Source organism: Euprymna scolopes, chromosome 29 (genome assembly GCF_053919585.1).
Source record: "Euprymna scolopes isolate OS-2025 chromosome 29, ASM5391958v1, whole genome shotgun sequence".
Classification (NCBI taxonomy): Eukaryota; Metazoa; Mollusca; class Cephalopoda; order Sepiida; family Sepiolidae; genus Euprymna; species Euprymna scolopes.
Window position 1 is genome coordinate 53739788 of NC_136510.1, and position 25548 is coordinate 53765335.

Here is a 25548-nt window from a genome sequence, read left to right on the forward strand (position 1 = left end):
TATATATATATATATATATATATATATCAAGCACCAATTAAAATTAAAATTCTAAGGAAATAATTATTTAAGTTCTAATTCTTGAGTGATAATTAATCAAGACTTTATTTTCTTTTAAAATAGTTATATCTTATTTTCAGAACGTTGAATACAGCAAATATGCTGTACTGGAATATACTTCCAAAATAAACTATTAAAGTTGTTTAAAATAATGAAAATATTATTTTTTATTAAAAAAAGTGTTTATAAAGTGTTGGCGGGCCTTCATGCAGCCATTTTTTTACGTAATGAAATCAATTGAATTTTACGAGTTAAATATTTTTCAATTTTTAAACTTTAAAAATCTATCAAAATTTTTCTCTTGGTTCAATTTTTACGATATTTTCAGGGTCAATGTGGAGTTTTATGCTCTTTCAATAAACTGAATATAATATTTTAGAGAATATTATTAGCGGATATTTTAGAGAACATGTATTATAGATAATCTATTGTTGATTTTATAAAATTATTTCTAAATAATGGCTTCACTTAAATTTTAAAACGCAAATATATCATAGTTCAGGTGTATTCTAAACAGGAACATTCGTTTCAAACGCGCTCCTGTCTCATCAAAGAACCAACTGTTGATTTTATGAAATTGTGTTTGCATAATCACTTGGATTAAAGTTAAAGGTAAAAAAGTTAAGTATCATGGTTCAGTTGTGTTCTAAATAAAAACGTTCATTTTTAACGCGACCCTATCTTATGAAAGAGTCTACAATTATTTTAAAGACTAGGCTGTTCTGCTTGTGCGGTTATAAGACTTCTAGAAATCACTTGTGATATTAAGATATAAAATTGTTAACTTTGGTCAAAGTCGGACTTTCTTCTTTAATCGGATTTTTCGATTATCGATTTTCGATACTTATCAAACGCATTCCAATACAAACCCTACGCAAGAGCATTCCACTACACATCAAGTACTTTTGTGTGAAATTAAAAAAAAAAATGACCCAGCCATTTTTTAGTCCATAGAGAACGAAGTCAGACACATCCACACACATACAGACAAATTTCTCTCTCTCTCTTTCTCTTCTGCTATATATATATATATATATATATATATATATATATATATATATATATATATATATATATATACATACATACATACATATATATATTTATATATATTTCAAGACTGATTTTTTGTGAAGCACTGTGAATTATAATCATGTTTAATGAACAATAGTTAACATTATAATTTTTTGTCTTTGCCACAACCATGGGGCTCTACAAGCATGTTCAATATCATGCTATATTTGGTTTAGTCTATTTACATACTGATAGGATTCACTTCCGTCATTTGACTATATGGCTTTCTACTATCCCGTTGGGAAATACATTTATGCTCCATTTATTAATTCTACTAAGTGGTTAACTTGTGTCACGGATATATATGGATATGTGTATGTGTATGTGTATGTGTGTGTGCGTGTGTATGTATAGTAAGAGAGAAAGATGGAGTAGTCTTCGATTGTGTCCACCGTTTTCCCCATCCTCTTAATTCGACCTCGTCTAATTCCTATTGCTTTTTCTTCCCTGTGGGACATACTTTCGTCATTAATTGCATGCAATCGACTTCCACGCCGCAGCAGCGAATACAATTGCCTCTTTCCAATCGCCTGTATAAATACACTCAAGTGTACATGAATTTGGGGACGTTTCAGATTTTGTAGCTTCGCTCAAACCGGAAACGAACGTATCCATTCTCCTTCCAATGGTAATACGCAATCACTTTTACATAATTGCCCAGACTCGTCCCGGTCTCCACTCTATGCCAAGGAACAATGAAGGTGGTCAGTAGGGTCCGAGAATCGGAGGTATTTTCATGGTGCCAGAAAGAATCCGGATATTGCCTGCAACTCAATGGTTAGTCGATTCTTCAATTGGACTGTTATCGTCCGGTCATCTTCTAACCTTTCCGATTTGATATCGACGAACAGCCATCGAAAATGAGACTATGGGAAAAGAAGTGGAAAGCGACCTGTGTTTATCCGGGAAATTAATTCGCATTAAAGGCTCGAATTTTATAAATATTTTCATATTAGAAATCAATTCATTGATACATCAGCAAATATGCGGAATGTTTTTAACAAAGAAATTTAATATCTTAACTGAATTTTCAGTTTTGATTATTCGTTTTTAATACGATATTTCCCCAAAAGATGACCGACTTCATGATATGCACTATATTAATCGTGCTTCGTCAAAAGTTACCGTTAAACTGCATTACCCATTATATATTGTCATCAATATTATAATTTATTTTGATTATCTTTCGCGAAATTCGATAATTATAATTATTTGTATTATTCGAACTACTGTTTTCGGTAAGGAAGATACTTTTTCCCCATTATATTTCTTTAGTAAATTGTTAACTTCGTTAGACAGTTCTTAGCGACTATAGCCTAATAATATAGACCCATTTTATTTTTAGTCTCCACAAGTTTCGAAACTAATTTTCTTTCAAGTAGCCTTAGACCATTTTAGATATTTAGGTTCACTGTTGTAAATTCATTTAAACTTAATATATCACTAAAATTTAACATATTTATTTCCAACCCTGACTCTATAGTTATGATGTTTCTTTTTCTTTAATTACTAAAGTAATTTATTTTTCAAATATATTCAGAACTGACATAGTTTTAATAAAAATTTCGTTTTCATTTTTTATATCTTGTTCTGACTTTAATTTACCCTTCAAATCCATAATTCCTATAGCCTTCGTAAACTGATAAAGCTAACTTGTCTATGTGTTTTACCTGTAGACAGATAAACATAAATAATGAAATAAACTTTAAAATATATTAGTCTTAATTTTATTCAATTTAAATTTCTACCAATAAGTTCTACGTTTCACAAGTATAACATTGTATAGCAATTGTTTTTAAAACATTGTATAATGTTACCTTCCATTGCCATTTCTATGAATATTAAAACATATTTTGTTATCACAGTTTAATAACTTAAGCAGCTATCTATTCACTAAACTTAAATTATTAAAATTTCTTGAAAAAAACTTACCTTTATTATTATAACCTTTTTTTTTAAAATCAATTTAGATCTATTTTCAACGTGATGCCCGTATCCGTTTCTTCATTTAAGAAATAACATCCCTTAGAATATTGTAGATGTTTTTACTAATGCAAAAATTATTTTGACCCTAAATTTTATCGTTATTATTAACACCTAATTTCTAAAATATTATTTTAATATGGTTATTATCACAGCTCCTTAACTCTGAATAATTATAATAATTTCCGTTTCGTTCCTTTTCTATTTTTCGACACATCTATTCTCGACACTGTTGTGGCGGCGAATTTTCCCTATTTTTAAACTCCAATGTTCTACATTTTTCTCAGCGCTAAAATATTCCTAAATTTTATTTCATTTTTATTAATAAAATAATTAATAAATTTAATTAATACTGATACAACACTCGATATAAACTGGCAATTTATACATATATATTTTAAGATTTATCAATTTTTAATATTTATACTTGAATGTTTTAACCTTTCTAAAACGTTAACTTTTAGAACACATTTTTGTTAAGAAAAAAATATTTTTCAAGTTAAAATGATGAAAAATAAAAAAATAATTAATTGAAATGGATTTTATTTTTTACTTTAAAAATTGAACCAATACGTAAACAAAATACATTTTTAAAAGTTTTAGTTTGAAATTTTTATATTATCTGTATTCTTTGTTCTTCCATAAGATAACATTACAAGCCGCCATAGTTTCACATGCCGTATACTTTAGTAATAACTCTTCTGAGATGTTTTGAATTTGAATAGATTTATATTGCTTTTATTTAAATAAACTAAAGATTTCTACAGAAGAAAATATTGGATTATTAAGTGAAAACATGACTTATTATTTACAATTTGCCGATGTGTTTCGTGATTCTTACAATCTCATCGAACTGGTCGTTTTACTCTCCGGCCTTTTTCAGTTGTCTTGTGTCGAAAACGAGAATAGTCCTGGAATGTTGAATCTAAATATTCATATTTCTTTTTCCATGTGACATGGTTTCTATTAATTTGTTAAATTCTATTGATTAAATTAAGAACCATGAAAAAACTAGGACATGCTAACCAATATTTTATTCGTAACAGGACAAGTGAAAATTAATTTTTGATATTTGTAAACCTCATAAAATCTCTATTTTATTGAAGACTCCCTTATTTTGTTCATCTCTATATTTGTCCTGCTGAGTATATTAACATGTCGCATCATATTATGGGGTAATTATTACAATTCCCCTTTACGTGTTATATTTTTCTCACATCTACTGAGTTACTGCTTTCCAATTATCTCCTAATCTAAATTTGGGCTAACAACATATTTAACTTTATAACCTTTTTTCAAAGGGATGGAGTACATACGGTTTTTAGTCACGAATTTTCTAAATGTTTTCAGTAAACAACATACTCGACAACAATTATCATTTGAATTATTTGAATTATTTCGAGAACGATTCTCCTCTTGGCTGTTATTTTCGCAACGTCTCACAACCAACCTTCTTCAAGTGTATCTGTTTAAACATCGATCGAAACATTGTAAAAAAAATTACCAAAATGAGAATTGTAATCTGATTAATCTAAATGACTAATCCACATGTAAAAAAGTATATCTTTGTTATGATCACACACACACACACACACACACACACACACACACACACACACACACACACACACACACACATACTCCTATAATTTTGTTTGTCTTTGTGTATTAATATTCACTATAAAAACCTTTATTTTTCGATTTATTTAAAAAGATAATACGACTTTTTTATACATGCATATATCTGACAAGGATCTAGCTAATTTGCATATTCTTTTAAACATTTATTTTAATTAATTCGCTATTAGCTTTTTCGGTTTTCTTATGGGATGATCATCTTTAGTTAACTATTACGTGTTATTATATTCATGGAGATATTCTATTATATTGCGTAATATTTACGTAGAGCCCTGTAAATGTAGGTTTTCTATATACAGAGGTCTCAAACGTAGAACCAACTTTAGAAACACGAACATCGAGGAATGGGAGAGAGCCACAGTCCTCGACCTCCATAGTAAATTGTAACGATGGATGCAAGTTGCAAAGAAGACGAAGACACTGTTCAGCTTCACTCCGTGAGGGAAAGCATGCAAAAGTGTCATCAACGTAGCGTGTATAGAATGTTGGCTTAGTAATTTTGGAAAATAATTCGTTTTCCAAAAATCCAACGAAAATGTTGGTTAGCGAAGGACCAAGAGGGCTACCCATAGATATCCCGTCAATTTGCCGGTACATAATGTTGTTGAAACTAAAGGAGACTGATTTAGTAGCAAGTTCCATCAGTTCAACGAAAATTCGTTCAGGAAATTGTGGAGATTTTGAGGGGCCACGGTATAGATAGTCAGCACAAATACCAATGGTTTCATCCAAAGGTATATTAGTAAAAAGACTATTAATGTCAAAGGAAGCCAAGAACTCGGTATTTTTAGATAAAGATAATTTTTGTATATGAGACACAAATTGAAAAGAATCCGAGATACAATGGACCGAATAAAAAGAAAGCACAGGTTTAAGAAGATCAACCAACCATTTCCCAGGTTCGTGTTGTGCAGAACCCAACATAGATAAAATGGGTCGCAGAGGAATGTTAGGTCTATGAACCTTGGGTAAACCGTACATTCTAGGCCTTTGAGAGCCAATGGGTCGGATTCTATCATAAATCTCCTTAGAAATAAACCCGCTTTTTTATAAAAGTTGAAGAAATCTTTTCTGGATTTTTATTTCCATACGAAAAGTGTCATGATGGCTTAAATCACCCAACCGGAGAAATTTATTTTTATCGTTCAAGATTTGTAACATTTTGGAGATATAATCCGTTTTGTTAAGTATAACAACGCCCGATCCTTTATCCGGGCGAGAAAGATAAATGTCGGAATTAGACCTAATTAATTTTGCCGCTTCAAAATGATTTTTCTGCCAAACAAAATCACTAGATTTAGTATTTATGGCAGAAAACCATTATCTTTATCTAAAAATACCGAGTTCTTGGCTTCCTTTGACATTAATAGTCTTTTTACTAATATACCTTTGGATGAAACCATTGGTATTTGTGCTGACTATCTATACCGTGGCCACTCAAAATCTCCACAATTTCCTGAACGAATTTTCGTTGAACTTATGGAACTTGCTACTAAATCAGTCTCCTTTAGTTTCAACAACATTATGTACCGGCAAATTGACGGGATATCTATGGGTAGCCCTCTTGGTCCTTCGCTAGCCAACATTTTCGTTGGAATTTTGGAAAACAAATTATTTTCCAAAATTACTAAGCCAACATTCTATACACGCTACATTGATGACACTTGTGCATGCTTTCCCTCACGGAGTGAAGCTGAACAGTGTCTTCGTCTTCTTTCACAACTTGCATCCATCGTTACAATTTACTATGGAGGTCGAGGACTGTGGCTCTCTCCCATTCCTCGATGTTCGTGTTTCTAAAGTTGGTTCTACGTTTGAGACCTCTGTATATAGAAAACCTACATTTACAGGGCTCTATCTTAATTGGTTTTCCTTTGCCCCTCAGTCTAGAAAAATAAACCTCATTAGCGCTCTTACACATCGTGCACTTATGATTTGTTCACCAAACCGTCTTGATACGGAACTTGGTGAAATCACAAATATTTTTCTTAGCAATGGATATCCCATAAATATAATAAAAACTACTATTGAACGTAAAATTGCTACATTTAATAGTGTTAAACGTATTGGTCCATCACGTTGTCCCATTTATTTAAAATTACCATGGTTAGGTCCTGTTGGCCTTCATATTGTTAAAAGGATTTCTTCTGATACTCAACGTTGTTTTCCAGCTACTATGCTTAGAGTAGTTTACACAACTCGAACCTTTTTCTCTTCTTTTCGTAAAGATGTTTTGCCAACCATTCAAAAGAATTCTGTTGTTTACATATTTGTTTGTCAGTGTGGAGCTGACTACGTTGGCAAAACATCCCAAAGATTAGAAATGAGAATATCCCAACATATCCCTCGGGATATTCGACTACACCAGGTTTCGAGAACATCCGGGCACTCCCAAGCTCATGAGTCCGCCATTGGTAATCACCTGATGAGTATAAATAGGTGTTCTGATCAATATTCCGATGGGTGGTTTTCTGTTTTATACAGTGCGAGGTCGAACTATCATCTCAATATCATTGAGGCGTAGTCATTAATAACTCTCTACCTAGCCTGTGTAGACAAAAGATTTTGAAACATCAGTTGAAGATATTTATTGATTTAAAACCACCTGAACAGTGAGATTTTTTTTTCTCACTGGTCTTCCAACTGAAACCAAATTCCTTTCTTTCCTCATTCGTTTCTTAGTTTTTAATTAATCATTCTGACGTTTCCTCTTAGAGAGTCAGACGATAAGGCCTTAAGGAAATTTTAATAATTTCACCTGCCCGTTTTTTTTTTTTTTTTTTTTTTTTGTATTTAAATTAAATTATGTTTCCTCTGAAATTTCTCCTTCCATTTTGCTTTACCAAAAATTTACTTATATATATATATATATATATATATATATATATATATATATATATATATATATATATATATATATATATATGTGCATATATATGTATATGTGTGTGTATACTTTTATTCTTCCCCCTAAAAGGCCTATTGCCACTGAAGTATATTAGGGGTTACTGTGATAAATGCCAAATTTATAGTGGGACAGCATAGCTGGGGAATTTGGAATCAAAATATTTCATTATATTGCATTCAAATTTCAGCATGTTTGTATATCAGTTAAAAAGGGAGCAGAGAGGAAGAGAAAGAATTAAAAAAATACAAGCAGTTCGAGTAAAAAAGCTATTAGAGTAGAACATCCTCCGACTTCTAGAGCTACAGTGAAGAGTGGGATTTTGCTGCTACTCGTATGACTCATGTATTTACATTAGGGGAATATATGATCTTAAATGCAAAGGCAAATGAAATTGCTGTAATAAAAGAAACTGACAAGCGGCATCACATCTGTTTATATACGTGTGTCATTAATTTGCATAAGAGTGGGATAGCGGCTAAAAGAAGTTAGAATGAACAGTTTGTCGAGTTTTTGACAGCTTAGAAAGAACATAAGCATTGGAAGTTGGTGTTGTGAATGGAGTTAAGGGGAGTTAGTACGAATTGCGAAGTTGGCGAGAAAGATTTTTGACATTTTTTTCTTGCGTAACAAGCTATTTCGTCGAGAAGAAATCATGGCTTACTGAGATTGGAAAGATCTGATATCACCTTTTAGTGATAAAGGGAGTGTAGTCGGGTGGATCAAGAAGGTAAAATTGGTAGTTAAGCAACAAAAAGTAAAATATCTTGCTAGTTTTATTCCACTATTTTGCATGGAGATGCATTGGCTCTCTACATTGTGAAGCCCAATTACACGAGGAACAGATATAGATTAAACTAGTGACGGCATTCATCGAAAGTATTTTAAATATGTAATAAATAAAACGATGTAAATGGACAGAAGAAACAATAGATGTTTACGCCAATACAAATCAAAAAATTAGCTGGACTAGCCGGATACTTAGGAAGGGAGCGAAATCATACCTCCAAACGTGTTTTCATTACGATCAAAGGAGAAAGAGTAAAAGTTGAAGCGTCATCAATGAATTACATCATTCACATGATTGAAGTCATAATTAGAATAGATGTAATCAATGAGATGGGAGTTGTGACTATAAAGAAAGAGATGAAGTTTGGAGATGTACACTATGCCGTAGCTGCCCATCAACTCAATGCTTGCGAAATTGAAGATACATATGTTGAAGCCAATTGTGATGGACGAAATGGACAGTAAGATCGAACTGTTACAGAATAGAGTAAAGAATTCTCTGGAAAATGAGAAACTCAGAGTTTAAGAAGGAGGTTGAAGGATGGATAGCAAACGGTATTCTTTTACCATGGAAGTGAGAGGGAAAATAAGTTTTACTATTGATAGCAGTTTTCCAGTCAACAAAGAGAAAGTCAGAATAATGTTAGATTTTCGTGAATTAAACCGCTTTATGGCGTATCATATAAGTTTGAATGTGGAACATGCAGAAAAACGATTATAATCATATTAACGTGGCCAAATTAGATTCTGTTCTGCAAGGCATCAATTTTGCTATAAAATGGAAATTGAAACAGATCGAAATAACTGATTCGACCCCAGTACTAACTTGGGTGAACTCTACAGTGTATGAAAAAGAAAGAACGCAAACAAAGGGTGCTGAAGAAATATTTGTAAATTGGAAATTAAATAAACTCGGAGAGTTAATCTCTGAATTCGAACTGTAATTAAAAGCAATATTTGTGACTTCAGAAAGAAACAAACCAAACACATTAACACATTGATAAAAAAGAGGTCCTAATATGCTGTCTAGAAATTGGTGAACTAGAAAAGTTGAATGGCATGCACCACATGGGGCTGGAAAGAACATTTGGTGCGGAAAGTTGATTAACGGGAAGACGTTCAGAAAATCGTCAAAAATTATGTTCGATGTCGTTCCAAATATACATAAACCTGGGGAAACTGTAACTTAAACAAATTGGACAAGATTAGCTATTGGCATAAAATACTATCGTGGGTAAGCATACATTTCAAACCTTGATTGTGGATCTGGAAACTGGCTATATAGAGGTTATATGCGGAATCGGCATTTACAGTTACAGAGGAATTAGAAAAGGTGATGATTGAATAAGGTCCAATAATGGAGGTGATAATGGACAACAGCACTGTTTTTCGCTCAGAAATTCGACAGTGTGCTAAGTACTGGAACCTGGTATATATATATATATATATATATATATATATATATATATATATATATATATATTGCGCGTGTGTATATAGAAACAGTATGATGAGTAAATCAGTCACGATTTCATTGTTATTTAATTGCGCCCAGCTGTCTATAATCACGTGACCGTTGCTTCATTTTCGATGATTGTCCGCCATTTTTATTGACAGGAATAGAAAGATCGTCGACCCAACGCGTTTTTGACCACAAAATATTATTAACCTGTATTAATTTTGGCATTTTTGGACATGGATCTAACTTAATAACTTGATTTGAGCCCAAAACAAATGTTAAGGTGTCATAATAGGGGTCAAAGTTAAAAAATATTTTACCGTTGCGGTCTCTACCAAATTACTCAGACAATTCCTTGTCTAAACATTTGAAATTTTACATAAAGGGTATTCAGAGATAGGGCAAGCTTTTTAATCGGTTTTGGTCGAAAATTTGAGCTACCTGTATGTAAATATGTATGTATGTATGTTTGCATGTCTACCTAGAACTTTTGACAGAGGCGACGAATTTTCACAAGATCAGTATCGTTTCAGACGACAAATATCGAAAAATTGGCTAAAAACATTAATTCCTTCAACCTCAACTGGACACTTTTCTATAGGGAGGGGTCGCTTTTTTCGCCAATATTGTCGAAAGTCATCCCCCTCTTTTCGATTGTCTAGCCTTAATTAAAACCTACGCCATTTCCGGTTTGGCGGTTATCGTAACAGCAAAGACGTTACGTTTTTTCTCCATTCTTTACCCCCTTCGCGGTACGGGTTCGAGCCTGCCTTCCTACTACCACTTTTTTTTTTTGCTCAACATACACCTCCAAACATCCGGCAACGCCGGGCACCTATGCTAATATATATATATATATATATATATATATATATATATATATATATATATATATATAGCAATTCCACTTCCTCTCTTCTGCAATTCTTCTTCGATCTTACATATATATCAGTTACGTTCATATTTATCTATTTACTCATCAGTTTGTTTACTCTTCCTTTTCAATTTTCTTTCTCTTATTACCACATTCTGACTGGAATTCCTACAACGCCTAACCCATTTTCCAAACGCACATGAATTCTGCTAATTGCTCATCACCCACCCGAGAGCACAAAATTTTCGTTGGTGAAATCATGGCGCCTAACTGATCTAAGGTAGCTATTTTCGACCCATAATAGAACGAATTATTTATTACTAGCAGGTCCTGTCTCCAGGGATTGCCCGAATATGTGAAAGTATGAACAAAGACATCTCCACTCAACACTCTTTTAATGGGCATGCGTCTAATTTGTATAAAATAAACATTCTATTTTAATATGCTAATTTATGCAATAAATAATTGCAACTGCATACACACATATGCACACACACATATGCACACACATATATATTCAAAAATTAGCATAATGATTATATGACTGTTTCTGCGCTATGAAACAGGTGCTGTCAAAAATTGAACATTTTAACATGCTAGTATGGAAAGATGAACAACACCTTGGAATTAGGAATATAGACTTTCTGTCACTCATTTGTATATGCGCTGTAACTGCATTCAACATATATCGAGCTCCATAAATAAAAGGATTGGTATAAATAAAAGGTGAAAGTATATTTTTCGCATATATATATATATTTCTTTTATGATGGATTTATATGGTCTCTAATGAGTTGTTTGATATACCATTCAACGAAACATGTGTAAGACGTACCATATATCAAGGAAAAATACATGAATGCGATTTAAATATACTTGTGGTGTTTGGATTTTTACAAATTATATATATATATATATATATATATATATATATATATATATATATATATATTGATCTAATGATATTACACTTAATATTTTATATCCTTGGTTATTTGAGAAGAAATTCTTGTAAAAGTAGACAATATTTTTTGGTCCCAATCCAGAGTGTCCCCTTTCTGGGAGCTGAATTATCTCCACGTTAAAAATCAATTTGGTGTCTCTCTGTCCTCATTCAGGGTTAAATAAAAAAGAACATACATGCATAAATACAGGTAAGCAATACAATGTTCTAAACATAAACATGCTGATATTGTAAGTTGAAAAAGTTTTAATCAACATTGCGTTTAATTGCATGTTAAATTGTTTAAAATCAAAATAGTAAAGTCATTTTACTGTGTAAAATCTCTAAAAAAAAGTTAGTTTATTTACTTGAACGTAGCAAAAACTCGCCAAATTTTACTTAGGAGTTAATTGTAGCATCTGTTTTGGCAGTATACTTGAAAGAAAAAATCCGGAAAGACTGCAAATGATTATTTTTGTTACAATTCAGTGTGATAACCTCAGGGATGATCTATTTTGTCCACATTTTGCCTTAGTGTGACGTCATAGGGATGCACGTAAATAGAACGCATGCAATCGGTATTCACTTTTAATGAAATGGTTTCCTTTTTTGTCGCTTCTACACTATTGGGAAGAAATTTCAGAAATCGTAATACTGAATTTCACATGAAAACAATGGTATCTACGTATTCTTCGTATTTTTAAGATGATTATAGAAAAAAAATCACGAAAATCGATAAGGTAGACAATTATTTATTAAAGAAAATAAAATAAAATTTGCTGAAAACGAGCGTAAGACACAGGAAAGTGAAAAAAGAGATAAATTTCCGTTTAGATTTAAATAAGATCGCTGCAATTTTTCACATGCTACCACGATTAACGTTGTCTTTTTTTAAAATAATTCAGTAATATTAAGGTAATTCCGATTGCATAATTTGGAAGCTAACATAACATATAGATCTGACAAAAAAATCAGTAGAAATCATTGTTTTTTTTTATCTGAAAATATCATTTATCGACTACAAAATCTCGTCCCAATAAAATATTTTTCTTATTTTATTGTGTAAAAATTGATGTTGACTAAATTGAAATTTTCATAGGAATCGAAATGGGTTCCTTTCTAAAACAAATAGGAAAGAAAAGATTAAAGAGTTCTAAAACGTAGACTTAAGTAAGGTCTGTCTTGTTTTTATTTTTAGAGAGAGGATGGGTAACACGTAATATATTGATATAATCATTTACTGTTACGAAAAGTAAATTAAAGTACAAAAGTAAATAAACATTTCTCTTAAAAACCTAAAAAAGTTTTTTTTTGTTATTTGACTGGTGTTAATTTGTTTCGTATTCCCTATTACGTTTGAAAGAATTTGCTTATTTTCTACGGGGAAGTTCTTATTACAATTGTAATAGATGTTATGTAGATGGCTTATTTTGTAAAAGACCTCAAATATTAATGAAGCAAGTGATATTGTTTTATTTGATAAATAATGGCAATATTTTCTAAGAAATAAACTGAAAATAAATAAATCCTTCCAGACTGAGACAGAGCCAACGAAGATGCAAACAGTTGTTCATTTATACGAATGTCTATGATTATTGTGTTTTATTAACGTTGGATGCCAGGCAGAATACTTTCAAAGAGGCCAATTAATAAGAAAGCTTAATTAAATAAGTAAAGAAATTCAACGGTTTGCCTTATTTATAATTTAAGTTTCAGTGAGAGGCAGAAATCTCGGAATATAAATATTTTGTAATATTTAAAATGTACACATATTTCGTGAAACAAGCTGCAGACACTCGTGTTAGTGTTGAGTAGAAAATATTTAAATAAGAAGGAAGTGTTCAGTTATTTTCCCATCATGTCTTAATTTTCAAGAAAAACAAGATTACACATCATCTCCATATATATTATAAAAGTTACCTTGTCTGTCTGCATGACGGTCTCTACCAAACTACTATGTAAATTTTTGGTCTACAAACTTAAAACTTGATATATAAGATAGTTGGACCTGTGGAAAAAATCGAATTGCTTTTTAGCCGATAATGATAAAGAATTGGCTTTATACTAATACATGCGGAATCAACACAAATTAATGTATCATATTTAAGCGTAGATTACAACCGAGTTACGTAGCAGTATATATATATATATATATATATATATATATATATATATATATATATATATATATATATACACTGATATATAAGAGAATTGCTAAATATTTTTATGGTTTGTTTTTGGAAAATCTTTCGTTTTATACCATGATTCCCTTATTAAAGCCAGCAAATTAAATGTTCATAAATCATATCTTTAGAATTTAACAATTATTTTAGATTTTGTCCTAAGAATAGTTCGGAACTGGTTACAGAATTTAAATTTTTTTACATATTATTCTTGTTTTAAAACGAAAGACATTTTTCTCAATACGATTTATCTGTGTAATTTATAAATTCTTTTAGTCAATAAAATATTCCGTTTTATCTTATTATAACTAGAATTAATGCATGATTAATTATAATTTTCATAAAAAATGATTATGAATTCTAAAAGATATAAATGAAATAAAACCAGCGGCCCCAGGATGGAATTTGATGTCAGTCACAAATAATTTATGATGTAATACATGTGTCAAGGATGTGTTAAAACTTGCTGTTGTTTTTTTCAATAATTTTGCTTTCGTGTTCCATTTTTGCTTAGTTTGATTTATACTATATCGACACTTTTCGGTGACTTAATGTCAAAATACAATAGCATTTGCACTTTATACATAATAAACTGTATACGATTAATAGAAGACAAACTGATAATTGCGGGTTTATACTTTTTCCAACAGTATTAACCATAATAGCTCCACTTTAATTTGACGGCATTGCCAATTGCATAGATTGCGACAGTAACCAATAGGTCAGTCACGTGATCCACATTTTCCTGTATGGATCAATGGATATCATCATTGATGTCGTCGTTTTTTTTTGGGGGGGGGTATCGCTCCTTTAAAACATATTCCTAGCCAGACCACCGCAAGACACGTTAAAACAAATCCTTATTTGTCCTGCAAGTCAGTACCCAGTATCTAATTAAAACCATTAAAACAATCAAATAATATCATTCGTCCCGAATAAAATAAATATTAATCATTTCTCCTAAGTGAGTTCGTCAAACTCTTAAAAGAGATTAGATTAAAAGGAAACAACAATGAAATGTCATTGAACTCAAAGAATCAGCAAATATACAAAGCTATAGTGATCTCTTCACTAAAATCAGTAAACAGATCAAATCTAACCCGCATGGATCAAATACCCTTAGTCAGCGTTCCAAACCATTTATATTCATTCTAAAATAAATTGTACCAAAATGTTGTCATTCAATTTTGATTGAATAAACTTCAGCAAACCAAAGTAAAAATTTTGCGGTTTGTCTAAGGGACGTAGAATAAAGAGTGAGACGAGTTACCCCCAGCGGACAAAACAAAAAGTTCAGTCCGAAATTTAAGGAAGCAGATAAAGAAAGCCGGGAAGTACAAGCGACATAATATGATTACAGTATGAAACAGTTAAATAACAATGTAAGCATACGCAGTTATTTTCAATTGTTTATTGAAGAAGATCATCCGCATAAGATTTTGGAAACGAAAATGGCTCAGCATTATTGCTTTATTCCCGTTTGTACGTTGCAATATTCTACGCTTGTTCATAATCATACAAACGAATCAGCAAACACGAATGATAAAAATACTTGTATCGCTCAGAGAAAGTCATTAACATTTTGTCGAACTTGTCCTCTTCTACGACACATTCCAGACTAATTGCTGGAATCGGATCTTAACCCTTCTGTTAACGTTTCATTTAATGTTAAGTCTTTATTTTTCCAACCTATCATTCTATCTGGACTTTAAATGACGTGAGGATTCTGCTCGTTTATTTTCGTAGTACGTTGTGAGGGTTGCCTGGAAAATAAATATAAGGAGGGGGCGTAAAAATCGTTGTGACTGATCGAGTGGAAAGAAGAGGGGGCCGTTGACCTAGAAAAGTGCCAAATAACCTATTTTGTTAATTCTCCTCACCCCCATCAGGTCCAACCTTACTTGCTCTTTCTTGAAATCCTCATTTGTTTTAAATCCCCACCAATCAACACCCATACATCATCCTGTTCGGTACTTTTTTTTCTCGCCTCTTCTTTGGCTCCCGGCATTTTTTCTTGTATATTATTCACAGCCATTTTTGTTCAAGATGGCAATAGCAGCCAGGAGCATTTTTGTTTGGACTGAATCACTTCTTTGCTTTACTGTTTATGTTGATTTTGTTTTACTTTATTTATACTACCCCACTTTAGCGAAAAGCATTCAAGTAGCCGAAAGGAATCCTTCTGAATTCGAACGTCTTGAATGCAGTGTTTATAAACATTTACGCTAAAATAATATAAAATAACACTTGTTACATACAAGACCAAAAAATGCCAGTATTTTTCTTTTATTCTTTTCTTTCTAGCAAGTCGTCAATTCAAGAAAGGAGGTTACATGATTCCACCACGAATATATATATATATATATATATATATATATATATATATATATATATATATATATAAGTTATGTTGCTTTAAACTATTAAAAGTATTTTTACAAAATATAAGAAGTCTATATAAAAACAATATATATATATATATATATATATATATATATATATATATATAAATAATAAAACTGAACGTACGTGTATTCGTTTCGATTCACGTACGCAGATTTATTTTTATCAATAGAAAAGAGAGGATTAATCCTAATAATTGATTATAGTAAGAAAGATTTGTAGTAAAGAAGGACTAGAATTGATTTCACTTTTAATATACACAAAAACATTCCCTTATTATTAATAATTTTGGGACTAAAATAGGAATCAATCCATGTATGCATAGATATTTTAATTACAGATTCAGTCGGGTGAGTGATAGATTGGTTTATTGTTTTTGTAAATATTTACGTATATATTGGTTGAGGAAGATTTAACTCGCGTGTAACAAGAGTAGAAACTCAACTGGTGTCTTTTCTTGTGTAGAATATTTTTATAAGTTGATCAGCTGCTATTTTTATAAAAATTTTATTTAGAGTTTTTTAATGTAAAGCCACGAATATTATTTGCGTCATATTTGGCAAATCATTCAATCTTTTTAAACAATTGTTATAGCAATTATGTCTTAGGAATCATCCATGCTAGCTTGAGAGAGGTTTCTGGGATTTAAATAAAAGACATAATTTTTCATCGTTCCTAAGCAGCGTTCATCAAGTACCCTTCACTTAAATATATTTATTACATTTAGTGGGTTATTTTGTTCTAAAGCATTATTCTCATTCAGTATATGAGAAATTATATCAATTCTTCTAAACCTAACCAAATCGTCAGGAATCCGAGTATTAGGTTTAATATATTCTTTGAACATTTTGTTTAGAAAATAAAATCTTCAAACAAAGAATTTGGTATTAAATTCAAAATATTTTACTAACCTGCGTGTTTCGCCTGTGCTGTATGCTATAAAAACCTGTATAAATTATTTTCGGAAAATATTTTTGATTTAATAGCGTTTGGAAGAATCCATTTGTAATATTGATATATTATTAAACAAATTCACTATTTTTTCTACCCACATTTTAAATATTATTAAATATGTGAACTACTTAGGTAATCTACACTTTCTTTTATTAAATTCCTGATATAATTTTGAATATGTTTTATTAGTTTATTTTAAGTAATTTCATTTAGCTTAAATGGTTCATGATGACACGAGATCGTCTTGTTACACTGTCTGAATATTTTATACTGATCCCCATCTTGTGTTATCATTTTTATTAGAAAATCAGCAATTGCTTTTTTTCCTTTTATATATATATATATATATATATATATATATATATATATATATATATATATATATATATATATATATATATATATATATGAGTGTCGGTATCGAGAATTGAAAAAATCGGAACTTTTGTGGGTATCGGAATTCAGAAAATTTGAGTCTCGTTTCCGATTTCAAAACAATTCTTTTATTTTTTCCTGACAATTATGAGGAAAAAAACAAATATATTTATTTATTCATCAGAAAATGGTTTATTTATAACCTAAAACTAAGGGACACAGAACCAGGATTTCTGGGTCCAATTTAATTATTTTATTGATAAATTACGGCAAAAAAAAGTAAATAATCAAGAGTTCACTTCCTCTTATTCTCTTTATAAAGCCTTTGAAATGTTTACACTTATTTTAGCACCTAGATGATAAAAGTCAGTATGATACGCTTCAGAATTCGCAGTTAAATTAAAAGATTTAAATCATTCCTGACACGTTTTATTTTTAATTTCTCTGGCGCCGACCTAATCTCGTGTTGTTTGGAGTGGCCATCTTTGAAATTATCCTATGTTTTATTGCATATTTTTTTGCCACAAGCTAAAAACACAAACAAAAAATATCATAATGTGCTTTTCAAAATATTGGATAAAATACTTTAAAATACGCTAAGGATGAACGTTTAGGAATTTATCAAAATATAAAAAAAGAAAGAAATTATACCTACATTTAAAATCCCCCCAATAGATTGTTTTGGTGGTGATTATGTGTGAACATACTGAAAAAGAAAAATATTTATTGTAGAATTTAGGATGGGTTGCATTGCGCATACAAATTTACCTTAAAATGATCCTCTATTTCCGGGCTATTCTAACCTTTAGAGAACTGAATCAATTTCTTTTACCACTAACCTTAAATTCGACCGGCAAAGTCATAAAACTATTCGTAAACACTTTATTTTTTGCATTACCACCCAGACTATGAAAAAATCGTATTTTGTATGACTATTCACAATGACATATTTTATACTAAATTTTTATCAGGAATATTAATATGATCAAGATTTTAAAACAAACAAAATTTACCATTTTCTTAAAACGCTGTCTGGTCCGAAAGGTTTATCATTTTCCGTTAACTTTATATTCGAAATCGACTTTTTGTTTTATTCATTTACTAGCATTTCAGCCCGGCGTTGCCCGGGGGTTTGGATGCGTATGTTGATCAAAAATAAAAAAAAAGAGGTGGTAGTAGGAAGGCAGGCTCGAACGCGTATCGCAAAGGAGGAAAAGAACGGGGTAAAACCTAACGTTTATGCTGTTACGACCACCGCCAAGCTGGAACCGACATTTTTTAAAATTAAGCCTAGACAATCTAAAGGAGAGGATAACTTTTAAAAATATCGGCGAAAAAAGTGACCCCCCCTGTAGAAAAGTGTCTAGTTGAAGAGGAAGATATTAATGTTTTTAGCCAATTATTCGATATTTGTCGTATGAAAGGTCGAACTTTAAAACGATACTAATCTGGGTAAAATCCGTTGCCTCTATTGAAAGTTTAAAGCAGACATACAAACAGACATACATGCATACGTTTATATATTGGTAGCTAAAAATTTTCCACCCAAACTGATGAAAACGCTTGCCCTATCTCTGAATACCCTTTATGTAAAATTTCAAATATTTAGACCAGAAATTGTCTGAGTAATTTGGAAGAGACCGCAGAGGTCATGTTTTTTAAAATTTGACCCCTATTATAACCACTTAAAGTTTATTGTTTTGGGCTCAAATCAAGTTATTAAGTTAGATCCATGTTCAAGGAACCTATATGTAAAATTTCAAGTGCGTAGACGCAAAAAATTTCGGAGGAGTTTTGTAGAGTTCTCAAAGGTCAAATCGTTGAACTTTGACCCCTTAATGTCCAAATTTCAGGTCAAAAACCGATCACATCGATTTTCCCAAATCTCAGTACCCTGTATATCAAATCTCGAGTCTGTAGACTAAAAATTGACAGAGTTATTGCCTAGGGAAATGTACACAGACACACTGACACACAGATACACAGACACGTTCACTTTTATATATATATATATATATATATATATATATATATATATTTATTTATTTACTTATTGTCCGTTTACACGTAATCGCCCAAAGAAAATGAAGAATCACATTTCTATTTTCTAGTTGATTAGCATAAGATTCACAATTTTAATTATAACTTTATTTGTTTCACAATAAAAGTTATAATTGCGAATTGGCGGAAAAAAAACAAGTCGGGATAATTTGTTCCAATTTTTGAACGTAATCACCTAAAAAATTGTTTTCAAAGTAATCTCTTAAACAAAGTAGAATCTTATTTTTAGGTTTGGGATCTAATGGTAGATAAAGATCTTAATCTCCACATTCTTTTTTTTTTCTTCTTCTTCTTCTTCTTCTTCTTCTTCTTCTTCTTCTTCTTCTTCTTATTATTATTATTAGTAGTAGTAGTAGTAGTATTTTTGCATTATGTTTTTCTTTTTTTACACTAAAAGAAATCAATCTAATCACCGATCAAATCTTAATAATTAGTATAAGAAGTATGAACACACTTTGACAGAAAGAAGTTTACCCCCCCCCCTACCGAAATTCACATGTTAAGAATGTGTTTCTAAATAGTAACATTATTATTTAGAAAATTATTTTAATATGAAGAGAAGGATTTTGTAAACTATTTCCTTTCTACATTGACTTCTTATTATCCATATAAATCGTCGACTATTTTCCATTGTGAAGAAAAATTCAAATAGCATTAAGCACGAACCTTGCAAACCAACTTTATTTTAAAAAAAAGTGTACATTTGTATGCGTTTCACAATTTTCAATCGATTATAAGGAAAACACTTGAGAAAAATATTTAGAATAATTTACTTATGCGCCCCCTACCCCACTTCACTGTGCATTTTATGTTTTGCGAAAATAAATACGGACATGACACAGTGTTTTACGATCATAATTTTGTTTTCAAGCAACAAATCGTTAATTGAATATTGAGGAATTTATTAACAAATCGGAATCGGATTCGGTACTTGTATTTATAATTTATAACAGAATCGGTAATTGCATTGGAATTAGAAAACGTTTGGAATCGTCCCATCACTAGAATATATATATATATATATATATATATATATATATATATATATATATATATATATATATATATATATATATGTGTGTGTGTGTGTGTGTGTGTGTGTGTGTGTGTGTGTGTGTGTGTGTGTGTGTATGTGGGGGGATAACCAACAATAATTATGCTTTTTTTAAATATTTATTTTATTATTTTATATTTTCATTTAGAATGTTTTTTATTATTTGTAATAATTGCAATAATTTTTTAAGTCATTGAAATAATTTTTTGAAATAGTTTTAAGACGTTTCGGACGTTCTTTAAAGCGTTCTCTTCAGAGAGTTTGTAAAATATTAAAAATAGAAAATATTTAAAATGTAGAATAGCGTTTTTGTTGATCATTTTGATGATAGCACATGTTTCCAAGAGGTGGAAAGATTTGTAAATATTTCTAAATGTTTTCATGATTATATTTCTCTTCTTCTCTTGTTCATTGAGGGTCAGTACATCGTCACTGAATGTTGTTGTTCTTTGCTTTTTACGTTTTTTCTTTTTTTCTTTTCTTTATTTTATTTCTTACTTGCGTAAAGCTGTGGGGTGCATTGGTGCTTGGTCATATAGGTGTGTCTGTGTGCAGAGGAGTGTGTGTGTGAGTGCGTGTTTGTGTGTGTTTCCTTGTATTAGTTTATGGCATGTGTATTCTGTCTTATAGATTGAGTAATTCTTGTCTGGAATTCATTTTTGGTAAGGGGTTGTCATTCAGTATTGATTTTTAGATTTTAATTTCTTCCTAGTGTGATTTTCGTTTTAGTCTTAATCTGTTGGGATATTCATAATATTTCCAATTTGATAATTGCGTTTGTTGATATAAAGGCGCGAAATCCATGATTAAACATAGGGTATTTCTTAGTGTCCCTATCTGTTTGTCTTCCCACGTGGGTAGTGTCAGACAGACCAGCATGCCTAACAAACAGACTTAGCAACTTAATAGACCTACTATTACAGTACTTTACCGATCTAATCAGGAGCTACACAAGAAACGACATCTACTTCCTTAGTTCACTATTACAAACAGTAGACCATAGAACAATACTAGCTACATTCGGTGTTAGCAACATATACAGCAATATGCTCCACAATCTAGGGAAAGAAGCTATGTCATACTGGAACGATAAACATATGCAAATATTACACCTAAGATTCACCAAATAATTCGTGATTGACAACGACAATTCCTTCGAATTTAATAATGATAACTATATCCAAATACTAGCCACAGCAATAAGTACAAAAATAGCAATAACATACGCACCCTTACACTAGCCTAACTGGAAGAGACTCTTTATGAAAGGATAAATCAGAAATATAGGCACAATACCAAGGTGCTCTTTATAAAATTTTGGAAAAGATACCTGGACGAGTGCTTTACATGGGATACATCAAAGAACTCCACACTATACTCCAAAATCTACACTCCAAAATCAACTTCATCCTAGAAAAAAGCCCCTTTTTCTAGACATTCTAAAAAAATTACAAACAACACCATAATCTCAGACATTTATCACAAACCCACAGACACCCAATAATTACTCCTTTAAATGCCATCGCCCCAAAATTGTCTAAAATCCATACCCTACTCCCTGGCAGGCAGAGTTTACACCATAGTTACAGACAAACAGCTCCGTTCGACCCGACTTAATGAACTGCAAATAACCCTGCCGAAAGTTGATATCTATCTCTACTAGTACGTAAATGTATCGAACTAGCTAAAACATTCCAGTAGACCAATTAAGAAATCCCCAAAAGCACAACAAATAACAAATTCTAGCATATGTCTCTACACACGATACAAACAACCCTATTTGCAGAGATAACAAAAAACCTTATCCTTCTCAGTCAGAGCTATAAACTGAATAATATACTTAAAACAACAAAAATAATAAAAAGCAAACGCTAACCCGCAAACTTAAAACACATCCAAACTTATTCCAAACTCAACCAACAAACAGCAATGTGGAGTTTTTGATATAAACATAGAAGGAAACACATTCACCTTCAAAAAACCAACACAAACATTAGGAATAAAAAAAGACCTAAACTGCACCTCCAGAAATGTAGTGTATGCACAAAGATGCACAGCATGCAACAAATCTTACATAGGCGCCACCCAAAAACTCAGTAATAGCAACATAAAAATTTCAGAAAGCAGACACCTCTATGTTTCAAAACACTTGCATATGTGCAGTAGAAATAACTTCAAAATAAAGCAAATCTTCTAAACAGACAATTATTTTTGCTTATTATACAGTAAAAAATCATAACATGAATTAAACAAATATCGACACACACAAACGAAATGCAAAATACACTCGCACACACGTACATATGCATGTATACACCTCACACATAAATCAGAACCGACACACACACGTACAACCACACACACACAGACACAAAAGTATCCCCATCTTTAATGTAACACAATAAACAATACCAACCTTACTTTACTCCGAGACGAACAAGACCAAGAAATACCTGGGATCACAGTGCAGTATCTGTCCTGATACCACACCCACCTCTTCTGCCCTCGGTCAGTGGAAAAGAAATCCTTCGTTACTGAGATAATTCTTATTCTTATTCTTGTGCCTACTACTTTTGAGGAACAGGATTTTCCCACACTAAAAACTAATCCTGTGCCTAACCCTGCTTACGTGGGGAGACAAACAGATAGGGACACTAAGAAATACTTTATGTTTATTCATAAATTTCGCTCTTTTATATCAACAAACGTAATTATCAAATTATAAATATTATGAATATCCCAATAGATTTAGACTAAACCGGAAATAAGAATAGAAATAAATTAAAATCTAAAAATCCAAATTAAATGATAACCGCCCCCACCTACAAAAAAAACGAATTCTAAACAAGGATTACTCAAACTATAAGACAGAACACACATGCCACAAACCAAGACACGGCTATATGACCAAGTACCACACCTTCACGTAAGTAAGAAAAAAAAAAAAAAGAACAAAGAAAAAAGCAAAGAACAACAACATTCAGTGACTATGTACTGATCCCACATTAGCAAGGGAAGGGTAGAAATATACTCATGAAAACATTTAGAAACATTTACAAATCTTTCGCCGCTTGGAAACATCTCTGATTATGAAAATGGTCAACAAAAACGCTATTCTACATTTTAAATATTTTGTATTTTTAATATTTGACAAACCTTTTGAATCGTTCGAAATGCCTTAAAACTATTTCCAAAAAATATTTCAATCAAATAAAAAATTATTACAATGATCTAAATAATCAAAACAATTCAAAATGAAAACATGAAATAATAAAATAGGTATAATAAAATATAAAATATAACAATTGTTGGTGACCCTACTCATTTAACTATACATTGTTATCTCGTTAGCAGCTCTTAACCTATTATATATATGGTACCACAGAGGCCATCTTCCAGCTATTAGAGAAGCAAGATTCAGCAGGGCATATCTATCTTTCTTTCTATCTATCTATCTATCTATCTATCTATCTATAAAAGTGAACGTTTCTGTGTGTCTATCTGTCTATCTGTGTGTCTGTGTGTCTGTGTACATTTCCCTATACAATAACTCTGTCAATGTTAAGTCTACAGACTCGAAATTTGATATACAGGGTACTGAGATTTTGGGAAAATCTTTGTAATCTGTTTTCAGCCAAAAGTTTGGCTGTTAAGGGGTTAAAGTTCAACAATTTGACCTTTGAAAACTCTACCAAACTCCTCCGACAATTTTCTGTCTAAACACTTGAAATTTTAGATATAGGTTCCTTGGACATGGATCTATTTTTTTTAGTCAAAAACAATAAATGTTAAGGGGGCATAATAGGGGTCAAAGTTTTAAAAAAAATGACCTCTGCGGTCTCTTCCAAATTACTCAGACAATTTCTGGTCTAAACATTTGAAATTTTACATAAAGGGTATTCAGACTTAGGGCAAGCTTTTTAATCGGTTTGGGTCGAAAATTTGAGCTACAAATATATAAATGTATGTATGTATGTTTGCATGTCTGTCTAAAACTTTCGACAGAGGCGACGGATTTTCAAACGATCAGTATCGTTTTGAAGCTCGACCCTTCAGACGACAAATATCGAAAAATTGGCTAAAAACATTAATTTCTCCACCTCTACTAGGCACTTTTCTACAGGGAGGGGTCGATTTTTACACCAATATTTTCGAAAGTCATCCCCTTTTTTCAATTGCGTTAATTTAAACCTACGTCACTTCCGGTTTGCTGGTCGTCGTAACAGCAAAGACGTCACGTTTTTTCCCGTTCTTTTCCTCCTTCGCGGTACAGGTTCGAGCCTGCCTTCCTACTTCCACTTTTTTTTTTGCTCAACACACACCTCCAAACACCCGAGCAACGCCGGGCATCCATTCTAGTGTCTATAAAAGTGAAAATGTATGTGCGTGTGTGTGTGTCTGTGTACATTTCCCTACCAAATAATTCTGTCTACAGACTCGAGATTGTACATAAGGAGCATTGAGACGCAAATGTTATCCGAGGACTTTGAAGGTAGAAGTCATGTCATGTCATGGATATAGACGATTGGGGAGACGTCCTGTAATTTTTAAAGGGGAACAGCTTAGTTTTACTAGCATCCATTTGTGGCGCCAATCCACTATAGTCTGGAGGTCATTTTCTAACGATTCTGCCATTGTCTTAGATTTATGTACATCTGTTCTTCTCTCATGCATATTATAGAGCATTTTATCCTCAACAAATATACCCATCTCGGACGCAATAATATCAGAGAGGTCGTTTATGAATACCAGCTCGGTTGAACATTTATTAATTAGTATAGCAGGGATGA